Here is an 18099-nt window from a genome sequence, read left to right on the forward strand (position 1 = left end):
GTTGCAAAGTATCCTCAATTGTGTGTTGGACTATTTCAGCATGTTGATACGACTTTGGAGGCTTACTGTAATTTCGGTGGGTTTTCGTGGTTTCAATATGATGAAACTTTTCGGCAAAAGTTAGCAGTTCACCCGGTTTGAAGTGGGGAAGCAAGGACGTGGGCTTATGCCTCAGTCTGATGCTTCCCCAGAGGTCAGTCGTTTCCGCAAAGCAACAGAGTGGTGGATCACAAACTATTATAAAGAAGGGTTTGTGTTTTGCCTTCAGTGAGTCTGCGTGTAAATGGCTGAATTGATGTAGGAATAAGCACGAATGCTCGGTCTGTTCGGATCCACACCCTATGTTCAGGTGTTTTAAAAGGGCTTCTGGATCCCAACAGACCTACACTAGTCGTGAATTTACAAAAAGCGCAGACTCCGGAGAAGTTGCAAAACATGCTTCCATGGTTAGAAATTTATCCAAATTGGGAGAAGGCAGAGCTTATGTTTAGGGGTTTTAGTATGGGTTTCTTTGTTGCCAGATTTAAAGGTTCAGGATGTATTTGGACTGAGAACTTAAATTCTGTCCATTTAAATATTGAAGTGGTTAGGGACAAAATTAACAAGGAAGTTCTAGCTGAAGAGTGGCGGGTCCTTTTTCAGATCCGCCATTTCAAGATTTTCGTATTTCCCCTCTGGGCCTGGTACTTAAGAAAGCTTCCAACGAATTTAGGATGATCCATCATTTATCTTACCCTGAAAAAAATTCTCTTAATAATGAAATTGAAAGTCAGTTATGTTCCGTATCTTATAGTTCCTTTGATGAGGCAGTTAAGTTATTGAATTTGTTTGTGTGCCCAGATGGGTTTAATTCATTAGGATTTCAATTTGAAGGGGAATATTATGTGTTTACCTATAGGTTATTCTTATTCTTGTTCTTATTTTGAGTCTTTTTCATGTTTTATTCACTGAGTTTGTATGTATTTAATTAAAGAAGGTGGTTTAATGCATTATCTTGACGATTTTTTGTTTATTGGCCCTCCTAGTTCAGACGTTTGTTATTGTTTGTTAAATCGTTTCTATGAGGTTTGCAGTCATTTCGGTATCCCATTAGCAGAAGAGAAGACAGTTTTGCCATATCATTTGATAGAATTCTTGGGTATAACAATAGATACGGCATCAATGGAATTTAGGCTTCCCATTGAAAAAGTGAACAGGCTATTGGAATTGATCAGAAGGATGTTAGTGGTTAAGAAAACAACATTGCAAGAATTACAAAGTTTGTTAGGTCTGTTTGCTTTCGCTTCCAGAGTTTTACCTATTGGTAGGATATTTTTAAGAAGACTATACATGGCTACTAGTGGCCTTAAATCTCCATCATCGCATTTGAGATTATCTAGAGCAGAGGTGCACAACGTTTTATGGTTGGGGGCCACATTGCCAAACTAAACCAAGGATGAGGGCTGAAAATATAATTTAAAAGGGTATTACCAACTGAAATACTGTATTTATGGCATATTGAACACAGAGTATACACCATTAATGTCTAGTTGCACTTCTAGAATTCCCATCTAATGGGTGAAATACATGAAGAATGCATGTGAGCAGCCACAAGACATAGACATACATGTCTGTTACCAAATGGTTGGGAGGCCGCACGGAATGGTATCAAGGGCCGCATGTGGCCCCCGGGCCGCAGGTTGTGTACCCCTGATCTAGAGAGTTAAAAGATGACCTTAGAGTATGGGAAGAGTTTTTGATTCATTTTAATGGTACTAGCATTTGGCAATGGGAGTTTGTAGACACTGATTCACTAGGTTTATTCACTGATGCTTCTGGCTCTTGGGGATATGGAGCCTTTTTCCAAGGTCAGTGGTCGGCGGAGCCATGACCCGAGTCTTGGAGAGCAGGAGGGGTTACTCGAAGTTTAGTTTTATTGGAATTATTCCCATTGGTAGTTTCATTAATTATTTGGGGTAAGGAGCTAGCTGATAGGAGAGTATTATTGCATACTGATAATAAAGGGGTATTGTTTGCGGTGAATTGTTTATCTTCTAGCAATAAGATGGTAGTGAAGTTATTACATGTGGTGGTTCGGTGTTGTCTTTCTAGAAATATATGGCTTAAGGCTACGCATATAGCTAGTAAAGTGAATACTATAGCAGACTCTCTTTCTCGTGCACAGTGGGAGGAATTTTATGCCCTGGTTCCGAACGCAGAGAAGAAAGGCATCCCGTGTCCACCTTACCGATGGGAGATAATCTGGCACTGATGTGTGAACAGATCCGGAATTCGCTAGCACCTAATACTTGGAGTGGGTATGCTTTAGCATGGAACAAATCGGTGCTATTTTGTAATGGGAGCAGTTTCAATGTTTTTGATAGTAAAGTGGGGTCAGTTATGGATTTTATTTGTCATTTGGTTCGAGATGTTTGGGATTTTCAGCTATTCAAAAGACGTTGGCAGGCGTATCTTTCTTTTTCAGGCTAGCAGGTCTTTCTCCTATTAATAGTTCGTTTGCAGTAAAGCAGTTTATGAAAGGTTTTAAGAAAGGTAGTTTTGTTTCTGATGTTTGTAGACCAGTCACAGTTGATTTATTGTTCAAGTTGGTTGTTTCATTAAATCATATTACTTCCTCGGTTTTTGAATTTAGGTTGTTCAGATCTGCATTTGTGTTAGCATTTTTTGGCGCATTCAGAGTTGGTGAGTTAGTTGCCCCTAATGTTCGTGCAGATTCATCATTATTATTATCTGATATTAAATTGTACGAAAATTCTGTTGTGATTGCAATCAAGAAATCCAAGACAGATCAAGTGGGTAGAGGTGCAGTTGTTTCATTAAATCGGATATGTGTTTCTGAAATTTGCCCAGTGCTAGCGGTTAAAGAATTTTTAGAGGTTCGTCCAGTTGGAAGTAATTTCTTTTTAATTCATGAGGATTGTTCCTCTTTGTCAAAATTTCAATTTAATGCTGTGTTTAAAAAATGCTTGTCATTATTGGGTTTAGGATCTGAGCGTTATTCATCCCATTCATTCCGCATTGGTGTGGCTACGAAAGCCTCTCGAATGGGTTTGGATAAGGCTTTAATAAAAAGAATGGGATTCAGATAGTTACAAGATGTATGTCAGACCTAATTTGGTATTATAATTGTGATTCTTTTTCAGATTCTGATCAAATCAGAGTTTGGATTGTCGGACATTCATTAATTTTCTGGGCAGAAAAGAAAGCCTCTGTAAGTAATTATTCCCAGCAAGTGTTTTTTGACATTCCTTCGGTTTGTTTGTATTGGTTAGGTTTTAGAGGGTTGCGCTGGCAGCAGGTGATTCCTATTATAAAAGGTGAATTACAGTCTCGCCTTCCTCCTCAGGTTATTATACTCCATGTTGGGGGTAATGACCTGGGTAGGAATAAAACATTGAACTTGTTGGCGGAAATGAAAAGAGATTTGGAATGCATTAGTCAGCTGGTTGCAGGTGTCGTTTTAGTTTTTTCTGAAATTATTCCACGTTTTTTATGGAATCATTTTTATTTAAAATTTTTAAATAAGACTCGTAAAATAATTAATAGGGGCCTTAAAAAATGTATGCCCTCCGTGAACGGTTGGTCTTTTCGTCATTGTGAGCTGGATGGTTCCGTCTTAGGTCTTTACCGTGAGGATTTAGTTCACCTCTCGGATATAGGTCTGGACATTTTTAATAATGGTTTGCAGTCTATCATTGAAAGGGCCACGGTTTTGTTGGGGGGGGGGGGGGGCAGGTGTGGCTAATGCCTCACCTGCCTGTTGGGGGTTAGTCGTCCAGCCTTCTGTGTGGACAAAAAGATAAGCTGTAATGGACTTTATTATTTATGGTTATTTCAAAGTTACAATGGTCTATTTGCTTTTGGTTTATGTTACCCCCAAAATTTAATAAAGACCGCGGCCATTTCATCCATACTGGTGTTTGTTTATTATTTATTAGGCTATTCATGATATTTGGTATTGTTGAATATGACACCATGGTAGATGTCCGATTATTGGCAGCAGATCTCCCTGTGCAAATAAGGATGTGCAGCCGATAATCATACGGACTGGATTTGGAAGCAAGGATCGTGGTAGTCTTTGTGAATTGAAATGATGAATTCTGATTGGAAATTTGTTCTATTGGTTGTAGAAGACTTAAGACTAAAATTTTGTAACTCTTTACTAGAATGGAACCAGTCAGGGTCAGACTGGGAACTTACAGTGGCCCTGGAAAAAAAAGACTAAAAGTGGCCCCTTTTGTAGGCAGGCCCAAATTAGCAGAAAGTAGGGCAACACAAGTAGGCAGGGTGAACAATACCATGGTGCAAAATACTATCCCAGCAGAACCAAATAACCCAGTGTAGCACAATATTCTTCCCCAAAAGCTGACCTGACCTGTGATCTGTGGTGGCCATCAATAGCAACCAATTCGGGAGGGCATGTGCGATTGCTGGTTGGGTGCAGGAGTACCTGATTTTCACAGCGTTAGTGACAGAGAGGAGGGCTTGGGTGGCCCCCTGGTACATCGGCCCACTGGGAAATTTCCCTGTAGGGTCTATGGCCAATTGGAACCAGTTATCGTGAAAGAACACACAACGCACATAAATATTTATAGCAGTTTCTAGATCGCTCATCCTAGTAGTTTTTTTAATGAAACATTTGGTGGCATGAATGTCTTCACTGAAATTCAGTAAGGCTAGGGTACATTCACATCTGCGGCATTGGACCCGGCAGGCTACTACGGCAGAGTGCATTCTGCCAGATATCACCAGACCTCCTTTGACTATAATGATATTTGTGCCGAATCAGGCATGCTTAGATGTGAACGTACCCATAACTTCACACGTGGCAGGTCTTATTGCAGAAAATTTTCTGCCACTGAAAATCAGCTCCATTTAATTACACGAGGCTTGCAGAAATCCATGTGCTTCCTGCCCAAAAAAACCCTCTTCAGATGAGTCGAGCTGAAAATTTTCTGCTGCATGTGAAGGCACCTTAACAACGTATTAAAGATCTCTGTGGTACATATCTGAGTACGCTTATTGTTCATTAAGGAGGTCCCTAGCATACTAAGCTGGTATGACCGCACAGTGCGGTTGTGTAGCACTCCTGACACGGCCGCGCTCCGTTCGAGTACCGCGTGGCCACGCTAGCAGCAGCATGCTTTAATTTAACCAATGTGACTGCACTGTTTAGTCAGTCTGCATTGCTAATGGCTGCGTGGCACCTTCAATACCATGTGGCCATTAACAATACCGACTGACTAAACAGTATGTTCTCATTAGTTGTACAGGTGAAACTCGAAAAATTAGAATATCGTGCAAAAGTCCATTTATTTCACTAATGCTAATTAAAAGGAATTGCATTAATGCAGCTTAAAATTTTGTGAAAAGGTTCAATATTCTAGGCTCAAAGTGTCACACTCCAGTCATCTAATTAATCCATACCCCCTGAGCAAAGGGGACCTGAGATTGTGATTTTGGGGTTTTTATAAGCTGTAAGCCGTAATCATCCAAATTATAACAAATAAAGGCTTGAAATATCTCGCTTTGCATGTAATGAGTCTGTCTCATATGTTACTGCATTACTGAAATAAATGAACTTTGCAAGATATTCTAATTTTTCGAGTTTCACCTGTATTAGATCCTGCTGAGGCCGGTACTGAAAACACAGTGTGGTCACGCCACAAGCGCTACGCCACCACGCCGTGCGTTCGTACCCTTAAAGTGGAGAAAAACAAGTCCATTCTAGAATGCTTTGGTTGTTAATTATATATCTTCTCGCTAAATCTTTTAAGCAGGTGATAAAAGCACAATGCCAGATCATGAATAATGGCTCCGACAGTTTGCCGTTTAATGTACGGAAGCCGACTCTATAGGGAATTGACCGTGTGCAAAGAATTTAATGCGACAACGTACATCCCGCCTACGAATCTGCAATTAACTCATTTACTTGATTTAGTTGATTTGCATAATCTGTAGTACAGCTGTCAATACATTTATCACCTCACAAACACATCAACATCGCACAAAGAGACCCCTGTGGTCCTCGAAGCCGCCGAATAACAAATACCTAATTAAAACCTTGAGACTTGTACTGCTGGGAGCTGCAGGTTTACAGATGGCAATAAAGGTCTGCTAGATCTAGAGATTGACGCAGGTACAGGCGCTATGCCTCCCCTGTCCAAACTGACAGCGCTCTAGATGTGAGTAACAAGCTTCCCTTTCCCTAAGGGGAACTTATTCACTAAGTGTCTCCTGCATTATCTCTGATAGCAATCTGACCAGCTACTTGTTATCCCTTATCTTTATTATGTCAGTAGTGCTTCTAGAGGGATGATCCCACTTATAAAGTCCCTTCCCAGGGGGATCGTAGGGTTATCACTGCTGGATTCTATAGCCATCACAAGGGATGTGTAGATTAGATATCCAAAACGAAAAATCTCTTTATTCCTTTTACATTATCCATGGAAGCATAGACTAAAATGCCCTTCAAAGCTGTTTTGAAAGACATGAGATGGAAACCATAGTGATACACAGTGTGTCGTGCTACTTATGTGTACCACTGGCATCATATATTACAAAAAAGTCTGAAAATTGGCCACTTCTTTCCAGCACAGAGCTGCTGTATGATACTTCATTTCACAAGGCTGAGTTCTGAAGACTGAGCAGAGCTACTTTCACACTAGCGTTTTTCTTTTCCGGCGCTGAGTTCCATCCTAGGGGCTCAAATCCGGAAAAGAACTGATCAGTTTTATCCTAATGCATTCTGAATGGAGAGTAATCCGTTCAGGATGTCTTCAGTTCAGTCTTTTTGACTGATCAGGCTTTTCAGAAAACCGTAGCATGTTGTATTTTTACCTCTGGCCAAAAATCTGGAACACTTTGACTCAACGCCGGATCCGGCCTTTTTCCCATTGACTTGCATTAACGCCGGATCCGGCGCCGTGTGTTCCGTCAAAACGGATGCGGCTTTTGCATGTTAAACTCGAAAAATGTGAAAAAAAAGTTGAAAGTCCATAAATGGCGGATCCGTTTTTTCCAATGTATTTTTTTCATTGTGATCAAAATCCTGATCAGGATTCAAATGTAATCAGTTTTCACACGTTTTTCCGGATCCGGCGGGCAGTTCCGTTGACGGAATTGAACGCCGGATTCAAACAACGCTAGTGTGAAAGTAGCCTTAGAAAAATATAGGCATTGCTGAAAGTCCTCCTGTGTGCTGACCTGTGGGGAGAAGACAATCTGCTCTGTACTGACCCCTTTGCCGTGACTTCAGTTCCCCTGTCTTCGCTGGACTCGCGTGAACACCAGGACTGGATGCAGGCTCTTCCACTCAGGTCCTGAGTCTTCCTGTTCAGCTGCAACTACAGTATATGCAGCTGAACAGGAGGATTGTGGTACACATCCGGATGGGGCCTGAGCAGAAGAGCTCACATCTAGTTCCATCATTCATGTGAGCGCAGCGCAGACAGAAGAATCAGTACCATGTCAGATGGGTAAATACTGGGCAGACTGTCCTCCTTCTACAGGTCAGCACACAGGAGGATTTTCACCAAAGCCCAGAGAACCCCTTTAATGAACACAGTGCACGCAATAAAGTGAGTTCTTATGGGGGGGGGGGGGGGGGGGAGTGACACATCGCTGTAATCAGGGTGTATGCTACCATGTGCAGCCCACACCTGGTAGCAGACCCCCCCTAGGTAGAGAAGAAGTGTTGACATGGGGACACAGGCAAAGATGTTCTTCTCACAGTATAGATCTGTAACCTTCCACTATGACAATTCACCATGGAAAAAATGTTTTTACCATATTTAAAACACACTAAATTGTCTAATCCTCCTTTAAAGGGGTTGTTATAGTTGAATAAAAAGTTACCGGCAGCAGTAAATGTGCTAAAATGACAAGGGAGGTCCTACTCCACTTTTCTATCCTGTCGCTTCCAGCGTTGGGCCGCAGTGGTGATGTCATCCTCCTGACTGCAGCAGTGATGTCATACCAGGTCGCCGTGCAGCCAGTCACTGGCCTCTGTAGTATGTGGCTCATAATGTCAGGTGATTGGCTGCAGCGGTGACCTGTATGCACAGGACTTCACTGCTGAGGTCACGCCGACACGGAGGACCAGGTTACAATGCTGGAAGCAGCGGGAGATTCAGTGGTGAGTTATTTTGGGGCTTATACTGCTCCTGGGAAACTTTTAATTTCATTTGGAAAAACCCTTTAAGACAAAGAAACAGTTGAAGCACAGGGTGTGAAGGGAAAGTGGAGATGTACTGGGGTAGAGATGGTTGGTACATGTAATTAGATACAAGTAGAAGCTCCCTCAGGGCTGCAGAAATTATCTCTACAGAGCAAGAGATAAAGATTTAATTTACTTTGTTGTGAACACAAATGATGTTACCGATAATCAAAGTCTTCTCACTGAGGACCTGTCACCATTCCGTACGTGTCTGTTTTAGTAAATAATTGTATTCGACATGAAATAAAGGTTCTGTTGCATGTATTCCTAGAACTCTTTGTGCTATTCCTCTACTTTCCCTACTATAATTGTACAAATAAATTGCCAACTGGGAGTTTTCAGTCTGACACTGTGCAATCAGTGCTGGCAGGGGGCACATCTTTTTGACAAGGGGGATAGTAACTATCAGCAAAAAGTGAGATCTTGATAGTGTTTTGACTGCGGTAATAAAAATTATGTTTTTTTTAATTAAAAATAAGAAAAAGTGGTAGAATTTTGATAGATTATTATTTTTTTTTTTTACTTTACTAGAAATGTTTTTTTTTTTTTTTGTTCCAAGAGACTTGAACTTGCGATTGTTTGATCACTTATACTATACCCTGCAACTCATACCCTGCAGTATATGGTGATTTTCTCTGGCACGCTAAATTTTCAGGCCTGGATGCCTCCACTGGGCTAAGCATCTGACCACAAGGGTTGTCACAGGGGGGATCAGCAGACAATCGGACCCTCCTTTTTCTGTCAAACCTCAGATGTCGTGTACACTATTGACCGCAATAATCGAGGGGATAAAGATGAGCTGTGATCTCTCCTGACATATCTGTTTTATTCATTTCTTCCATTACCCTTCTAATAACAATTCTGGAGCTTCTATTCTTTCGAGCCTATGTTGTGCCATTCCTCTATTGTTAACGGTTGGGTGTGTGTCCCCGCACAGTCTGCCTTTATCCAATCAGAGCTGCCAGTGTCAGACTGTGAAGGGACACCCCCTCAACTGGTAACACCCATCTGGACTTTTATTGTAGACTGTTAGTAATTATTTTATAAATGTTTAGAAGGAGTGGCACATCATAGAATCCAGAATTGTTATTACATGCAAGTAGTTACTGAAACTGAAATGTCTGGGTGGGTGACAGCTCCACTGTAAATGGCTGGGCTCAGAGTTATCTCTGATCCTGGCTGCTGAAGGCAGATATCAGCTGAGCAGCAGAGCAGACACCCTCACTGTATAGAACTGGCTAAACTCCTGAGCCTGCTCCATACACCCCTTCTGGCATTATGACGTGCAAGTATGTCAAATGTTGGGAAGGGGTTAAAGCCACCTGGACAGAACCAGATTACGCAGTGATAACCTGTATTCATTGCATCATCCACTGATGCTTTTGTCATGTGAACATGGAACAAGTGGTAAGTGAGCATCTGACATGACGGGGTTGTGTACTGTCTTCATGTGGTATAGTCAGTAGTGATGGACGATCATCGGCTGGGATGGTTCGCGAATGCGATCAAATGCAAGTTCGCGGCGGGCCCCATTCACTTTAATAGCAGGCGAACCTGAAAAACCTTCAGCTCATATTTGCAGCCAGCAAACACTTACTAGAAGTACACAAATAGTCCCACAACATGGACAGTGATATACCAGAGAGGGATCATTGGCAAAAATTCCCACAAAAAATATGTATTTTAATCAGGGGCCATTTTTATGCGTCTTAAAGGGAAACTCTCAAAAATGTGCCCTGCTGGAGCCTAGAAAATGTTTATTTCCTATCGGTTTGATGTATACAAATGTGCAGCACTCCACGTTTTTGTATCCTGCAGAGTCCATTAAAAAAAATGCATACGTTAACGTATATGCTTTTTTCTACCATGGAACTGTATGGTGAACGGACGCCACTGTACGGCATCAGTCTGAGGCATCTGTTAACGCATACATTTTTGGTATACATTAAATAGATGGCACAAATGGGATGTGAACCCAGCCCTAGTGTCAGAATAAGCACCAGTACACAACGGAGCAGCGTGGCGGAGAGGGGAGGCCGCCATGTACTGACCCCAGCCCCCATGTACGCCTAACATAGAAGTATTTCTATATAATAAATGATCACCTAATTGTATTATCATTCGGGGGTAGGGCTAATATCTTTATATTATATAGATTCTAGTTTATTATACTGTGCCCTGTATTTCCCAATAGATAAATGATCCTTGGGAGACACAATCCTCATCCCTGACCACCAGGATCAGTTAGCGCTCTGCTAACTGGTCCTGGTGGTTAGGGATGAGGACTGTGTCTCCCAAGGATCATTTATCTATTGGGAAATACAGGGCACAGTATAATAAACTAGAATCTATATAATATAAAGATATTAGCCCTACCCCCGAATGATAATACAATTAGGTGATCATTTATTATATAGAAATACTTCTATGTTAGGCGTATTTCTGACACAGATTGTGGCGCAAAGGTCCTTAGCACCGCAATCTCCATATTTTTCCTGCTCATGCCAGGTCTATAAAAGGATGGCGTGGGCAGGGAAAGGGATACAGTTATGGCCATCCAGATATTGGATACCACCGCCGTACATTGACCGGATAACACCGCCATACCGTGACCGGATAAAAGGGTATAAGAGGGCACAGTACAGGGAATGACTAGGGGGGCTGCACAGGGTGTGGTAAGAGGGCACAATACAGGGTATAATGGGGCACAGTACGGGGTGAGGAGCACAGTACAGGGTGGGGGGCACAGTCACATGACCCTGTGACATTAGAAGGTCCTTATGGTGAATGCAGTTCATACGCCACCATAATGAGAGGCAGAGGAGTGAGACAAGGGTGTGATTATGTGGCTAGAGATAAAAAATGTAACTGTCGGCCATTACAGGCCCAAAAAATTAGGCAATAGGCATTCACCTGACAGCAAAGGACTTTGAATTCTGTGGCTGGAGGTACATTAGGCGTTCACGGGATAAATCTGTAACAGTCGGCCAGTGCAGGCCCCAAAAATTAGCCAATAGGCATTCACTTGAGTACCTGACAGCAAAGAACTTTAGATTCTGTGGACGGCTGTCGATGGGTTGCATGCAAGAATGATCTCATATCCGAAGTCACCAACACATCTTTAAACCGCCCTCTTCTTGCATGCGCGGAAGGATTGGTACCTGCAACTGTTTCTCTGTGAGTGGAAATTCCTCTGCCAGCGCCCGCAAAAGCAGAATACAGCATTTCTCGAAGCAAGGCCTTGAAGTGCTGCATTCTGACAGCCCTCTGTGATGCTGGTAACATTTCTGGCATTTTGTGTTTGTACCGGGGGTCTAAGTACGTTGCCACCCAGTACTGGTCCTTGCCTTTTATGCTTTTTATACGGGGGTCCCTCATCAAACACTGGAGCATGAAGGCCCCCATTTGCACTAAACTGGAAGCGGTGGAGTGGCCTGGCTCCTTCTCATCATCCAGGATAATGTCGTCCTCGTTCTCCTCCCCCAGCCATGGACAACACCAGGGATTCCAGAAACGTTTAAAGCCTGCTCTTCTTGCTCCTCCGCCCCAGCACCATCCTCCTCTGACTCCTCTTCAGACTCCTGTTGTTGACTTGTCTCAGATGGAGTATCCCCCCTGGGAATTCATCCAGCGACTTCCTCATCTTCTTGCTCCTGCTCCTCCACGGCTTGATCAATGACACGACGCAATGCATGCTCAAGAAAGAAGGCGTAAGGTACGACCAGGCGCCCTGGCTGCGACTGACCAGTTTGGTGATCTCATCAAATGGTGTGTCATTTTTCCCTGTTTCAGTGCGCTCAGCAGATTGGCACCGTTGTTGCACACCACTTTACCAACTGTCAAATTGAGCGGAGTTAACCACTGATCGGCCTGTGACCGCAAAGCTGAAAGGAGTGCAGGACCGGTGTGGCTCTTGGCTTCCAGGCACTACAGACGCAGCACAGCATGGCAACGTCTCACCTGGCACGTTGAATAGGTTCTGGGGAGCTTGGCGGGCGCAGCGGAAGAGACGGTAGCAGTGGAAAAGGAGGAGTCAGCTGAGGAGGAGAGGGAGGATGGAGTAGGAGGAGGAGAAGAAGAGGCAGGCCTGCATGCAATCCGTGGCGGTAACACCAAATCTACACGGGTGCCACGGGTTGCATGCTTGACGGTCATCAGAAGGTTCACCCAGTGGGCAGTAAAAGTTATGTACCTTCCCTGCCCGTGTTTGCTAGACCACATGTCTGTGGTCAGATGTATCTTGGCACCGACACTGTGTGCCAGAGATACATTCACTTGCCGCTGAACGTGGCCATGTAGCTCTGGGATGCCCTTCTGGGAGAAATATTTCCTTCCAGGGACCTTCCATTGCAGTGTTGCAATGGTCACAAATTTTCTACATTTTCCGAGTCCACCAGTTTATATGGCAGTAGTTGGCAGGCTAGCAGTTCTGACAAGCCAGCGGTCAGCCGTTGGCAAGAGGGTTATCCGGCGTCATCATCTTTTTTCGATCGAACATTTGGCCAGATGAACGCAACAACAGCACAGTGGAAGGTGGAGTGGAGGACAACTGGGAGGAGAGAGGAGAAGGAGAAGAGGCAGGACGGGGAGCGCCGGGAGTGTGGCTTTGTGGGTTCTGACGGTGTTGCTCCCACTGGGCTTACCACGACTTATGCGTTGACAGCACAGGCTTAAAAGGACTTTTGTGGCCCTATTAGCTAGAGTTTGGTGCCTCTAACAGTCTGTCCCTTCTCCACACAGCAACCTCTCCATACACTGGCAATGACTCTCCATGACTGAATGTAAAATGGCGGCCAGATCAGGTTTATTTAGGTAGGGGGTATGTCCATGTGCTGAAACGTCTCAATTGGCTGTCCTGTACCATCTGATGGATGTGTCATGGGTCAAAGCTCTTCACAATGTCAAAGAATATGGCGGGCACGAATATCACCATACGTTCGCCCGTTCGGCAAAGTTTGCCGCGAAACCGCAAGGCCATCTCTAATAGTCAGTTTGGTTACCATGCACTGCATCCTGCATGATATTGGATTTACACTTAGGGTACGACCACACGGTCAGATTTCTGCATGTGGTATTGAATACCAAAATCAGGAGTGGCTTTTAAAAGAAGAGAAAATATAAAGGACAGATATGACTTCTCTTTTTTGAATTCACTCATGGGCTTCCAAAACTGCATGCAGAAACCTGACTGTGTGGCGGTACCCTTACTGTGATTCTTCATGTCTGGTGTTTGGATTATTCGTTCTGTTAAAAGTTATGTTTTAGGGACAACCTATTTACATTGATTGGTGTTTATGTGACTTTCCTAATTGACTCTATACATTTTGATTCGTGTATTTATCCACCATCCTGTACCTTGATGGAGAATCAGCTGGCAGTGCCCAGCCTGAGAGCTTCACAATTAGACCTTATGCACTCAACCGTATTTTAGGTCAGCATCTGATCCGCATTTTTTTGCAGATCGGATGTGGACCCATTCATTTCAGCGGGGCCGCAAAAGACGCAGATAATACACCGTGTGCTATCTGAATCCGAACAACTGGCCCCACAAAAAAAATAAAAATAAATAGAACATGACCTATTCTTGTCCGTTTAGAGGACAAAAATTGGCATTTCTATCATAGGGCCGGACATTCTGATCCGCAAAATGTGGATACGGTCTTATGCATGAGGCCTTACTTGCATAGACAATAGACAAGAACAACATTGGCATTTTTCATATAGATTACCCGATATCTGTCAACTCTGAAAATACGCAGCCACTGAATAACACCAGGTGAAATAGGTGTTATAGTGAAAAACTATGCCAAATGCTATGCCAATACAATAGCAAATTACAAACAATAAAGTGGCATAGGACCTTTACAATCTTTCTACTGTATGTATGGCCAGTTTAACTGTCTGATTCACTTCTGTATATAATGGACAATTACTTGTTAGAATTTGCTGCTTATTTTCAACAGATTACGGCATCTTTGATGTGTCTAGATAAATGATTGTAATTCTCGGAGCAGACTTCTACATAGGCCGTTCTGTATTTGCCTTCATAGCAGGGCACCGCCAACCCGGATTAGGTATCCGTGTAGATGATACCTTTAGAAACATGAGCTCTAATATCTCTTCAAGTCACATTACACAGTAACAATGAGACAATTACACCAAGCCTCATAACAATTCCATTTATACTGTCAGGTCAGATCAATCAGATTAGCTCATCCAGGAGACTGGGAGTTAGGAGTGTGTAGAAGTCCTTCTTTCCGAGTCACACGAGTCCTGCACCAGGAAACCCGTCTAATAAGCACAATTCCGAACAGACACAATTCATTTGTTCAATAGCTTCCTCTGAATTTAATCAGAGCCTGAAATAATTTCCAAGTGCTTTCACTGGTTGAAATTGAATTGTACAGATCTCATGAATACGTCAAGCATAATTGTGTCAACTCAATCTATCGATAAAATACATTACAAATCTATGAACTGAGTCATACATGTTCACAGAAGAAAACCGCACCTTGTATCGAAAAGAAATCTGTGAAAAGCATTTGTGCTATGGTTTGGTAGCATATTTTTCTTGGAGGAGCGGTCCTATTAAATAGGGTCATTACCTATGGGAATAAAGGGCAAATTGCTGCATCTGGAATAGTAAGGTACACAGACTTATTCCTGGGGAGAGTTCTCTAGTAAGGACATCACAAATCTGTTTGCCTTTAGTCCTAGCTATTGTTCCATTGAGCCGATCTCACAGCAGTGTACCTTTATTCCTTAAAGGGGTTGTGCCAGTTTTAAAGTTATCCCCTATCCACAGGTGGGGGTCCCAGAAGTAAAGCGCTCGCTATTTCTAACTTTGGTATACAGAATGAATTGAGAGGCAGAGTTCATACTCAGGATGGGAAAATGAGGCCCCCATTCTTGGGATTTGTGGGGGTCCCACCAATCAGTCAGCTATCCCCTATCCTTTTTTAGTATATGTCTACACGGGATGTATAAGGCCTCTTGCACACGACCGTGTGTCCCCCATGGCCGTATTGCGGCCCGCATACGGCGGGTCCGCAATACACGGGACACCGGCCGTGTGAATTCCACATCATGGATGCAGACCCCTTCACTTCAATGGGTCCGCAAATCCGGAGATGCAGTGCTGAACGGAACCACGGAACGGAAGCACTATAGAGTGCTTCCGTGGTGTTCCGTTCCATGCTTCCGTTCAGCAAAAAGATAGAACTTGTCCTATCTTTTTGCGGAATGGACGGATCGCGGACCCCATTCAAGTGAATGGGGTAGTGATCCGCATGCGGCTGGCCCACGGTCGGTGCCCGTGCATTGCAATGTGCGGTCCACAGCACAGGCTCGGGCAGCACACGTTCGTGTGCAAGAGGCCTAATGCAGCTGAAAATCTACATTAGTTACGCGTAGATTTTGCAACAGATTTGCAGCGAAGCCGTAGCAAAAATTGACATGCTGAGGAGGTACAATCTGCACCGCAGATCAATTTACACTGTGCATTTTTTCACAGTGTGTAGAGAAAATTTCTTAACTCCTAAATCCCATCCACATTGCTGGCACTGTAAAATACTGCAGATCTGCTACATGCAAATCCGTGGTAGCTAATTTTCAGCACGGATATCTGTATATCCCATGTGGACGTACAGAGTTCAGTTGCAGTAAAGTCAAAATAGTGTTTGTCTTTATTCTTAGTCATAGTTCCATTGTGATTATGTCAAAATTTTTACTCTTCTAATACTTTGATTATGTTATATTGTAATGATGAAATGTGAAAACCCGTATATTGGTATCTTGCCCATAAACTAGCAGAGCTTACTGGATCAGGTTGTGCTAAAGCCAGCACAACTCTGCTTAAATCGTGCAAATCTGAAGAGGTCCAGACGTCAACCAGTTGCAGCTCCACTCCACGGAAACCAAGATAAAGTACACAAGTGTTACGCATTTCGAGAGTGGAATACTCTCCATCAGGCCTGTCAGTCTACTCTCAAAACTCTATTTTGTCTTAAATAAATTTACCAACTCTTGAAGCGCTGTGGAATCTCCTTTTTTTAAATTTATTTTTATTTCCCTGCCATATTGTAATGATGTCACAGTAGTGCTTGTCTTTGTTCTATGTAATGATGTCAGTAATGCTTGTATGTATTCTATTGTGGTGTTATATTGTAATAGTGTCACAGTAGTGTTTGTCTTTATTCTATGGTGGTGTTATATTGGAATAAAGTCACAGTAGTGTTTGTCTTTATTCTATGGTGGTGTTATATTGGAATAAAGTCACAGTAGTGTTTGTCTTTATTCCGTGCCTGTTATTTTGTAATGATGTCAAAGTATTTTTTGTCTTTATTCTATGGCTGTTATATTGTAATGATGTCACAGTAGTGTTTGTCTTTATAACGTGGTTGTGTTATATTTTGCAGTAGTGTTTGTCTTTATACTATGGTTGTAATATTGTAATGATGTCACTGTACTGTCTTTATAACGTGGTTGTGTTATATTGTAATGATGTCACAGTATTGTTTGTCTTTATTCCTTTGTGTTATATTGTAATGATGTCACAAGAGATTAGCGAATTTCTCATAAATTTGATTCGGTCGGTTCGCTGAATTTTCCGAAAAGATTTGATTTAATCTGAATTAATTTGTGGCGAATGGCATTAAAATACAGCTATTTCCTGACTGCAGAGAGTCTGTATAGTGGTGTAGAACACTGTGCCTTGCAGTAAGACGCATAGTGAGTCTGCTGTGGTAGTGAAACAATACTGTGAGTCAGTAGGACATGCAGATGACAGGCGTCGCTCTTAGAATCACTGCACACTTCGCTTCTTTGGACAGTTACGGGGCCAAAACTGACTAAATAACTCAAGTGTGAACTCAGCATTACAGGTCAATGTTAGTGTCAGGTATAAAGAACCGTGTAGAGGTCCAAGATCCTACTATAGAGTGAAAGAGCGCACTTCTTTTACACCGTCGTCAGCTGATTCCATATAGATGTCTACAGAACCTGTTCTATTAAACGCCTATACAAGTAGAGCCCCCCCTGACAGAGTGGAGAGGCTGTCAGCAGTAAATTTGTGTTGACGTCACTGATTATTTTGCCCTTCCTCTGATCCGTCAGAACAATAACCCCCAAAAAACGTATCCTGTCTGTTGAGCATCCGCCTTCACTCGGTCAGCATTTGGTCAATAATCCATCAGGGCAATTCCATTTGTGACGGAATAACTATTTAAGTATGTGCTTCCACATTTGACGGTAAATAAGTCTGCTACTAAAGTATATGCTATATGCATTTTGGCATTGTGTGACAAAGAATATATGAGACTGTACATTTAAGCAAAAATACTTATATTTTTTGCTTTCTGTTACATTGTGTAAATTGTCCATAACATGTTGTGATGGAATCACTTTTCATGGACACAAAGATGAGTTTGTTTCAAAAAGAATAAATCTCTGTGAATGTAAAAGAAAAAGATAATGTTTCTGTTATATATGTTACACATTACTTAGTATATAGCCTAGTAGCAGATATCATTTTTCTCAATTTGTTATACAACATAGCTTACCATCGATTTCAGCACTGTGACGGAATCACCGTGACGGAATCACCAGTTGTCCTTCACAGTGTAATGAAAGATTTTATTTAACTTAAGTTTTCTTTAATGAATATTTAAAAGCTTATAATTTTCTTTTATACAAGCAGCACTTATTCTGCATTAACGGAGTTCGCAAATACATATTTCATTCTGTCATAGGACAACTTTAAAGTTGGCTGCAGTATATGTATAACATCATGTTCATCAACCCAGCATTGATTTTCTTTTTCTGGGAACACAAAAATCTGGCCTGCTTCATCATTCTTTCTCAAGTTGAGAATTTCAAATTGG

Source organism: Bufo bufo, chromosome 1 (genome assembly GCF_905171765.1).
Source record: "Bufo bufo chromosome 1, aBufBuf1.1, whole genome shotgun sequence".
Lineage (NCBI taxonomy): Eukaryota > Metazoa > Chordata > Amphibia > Anura > Bufonidae > Bufo > Bufo bufo.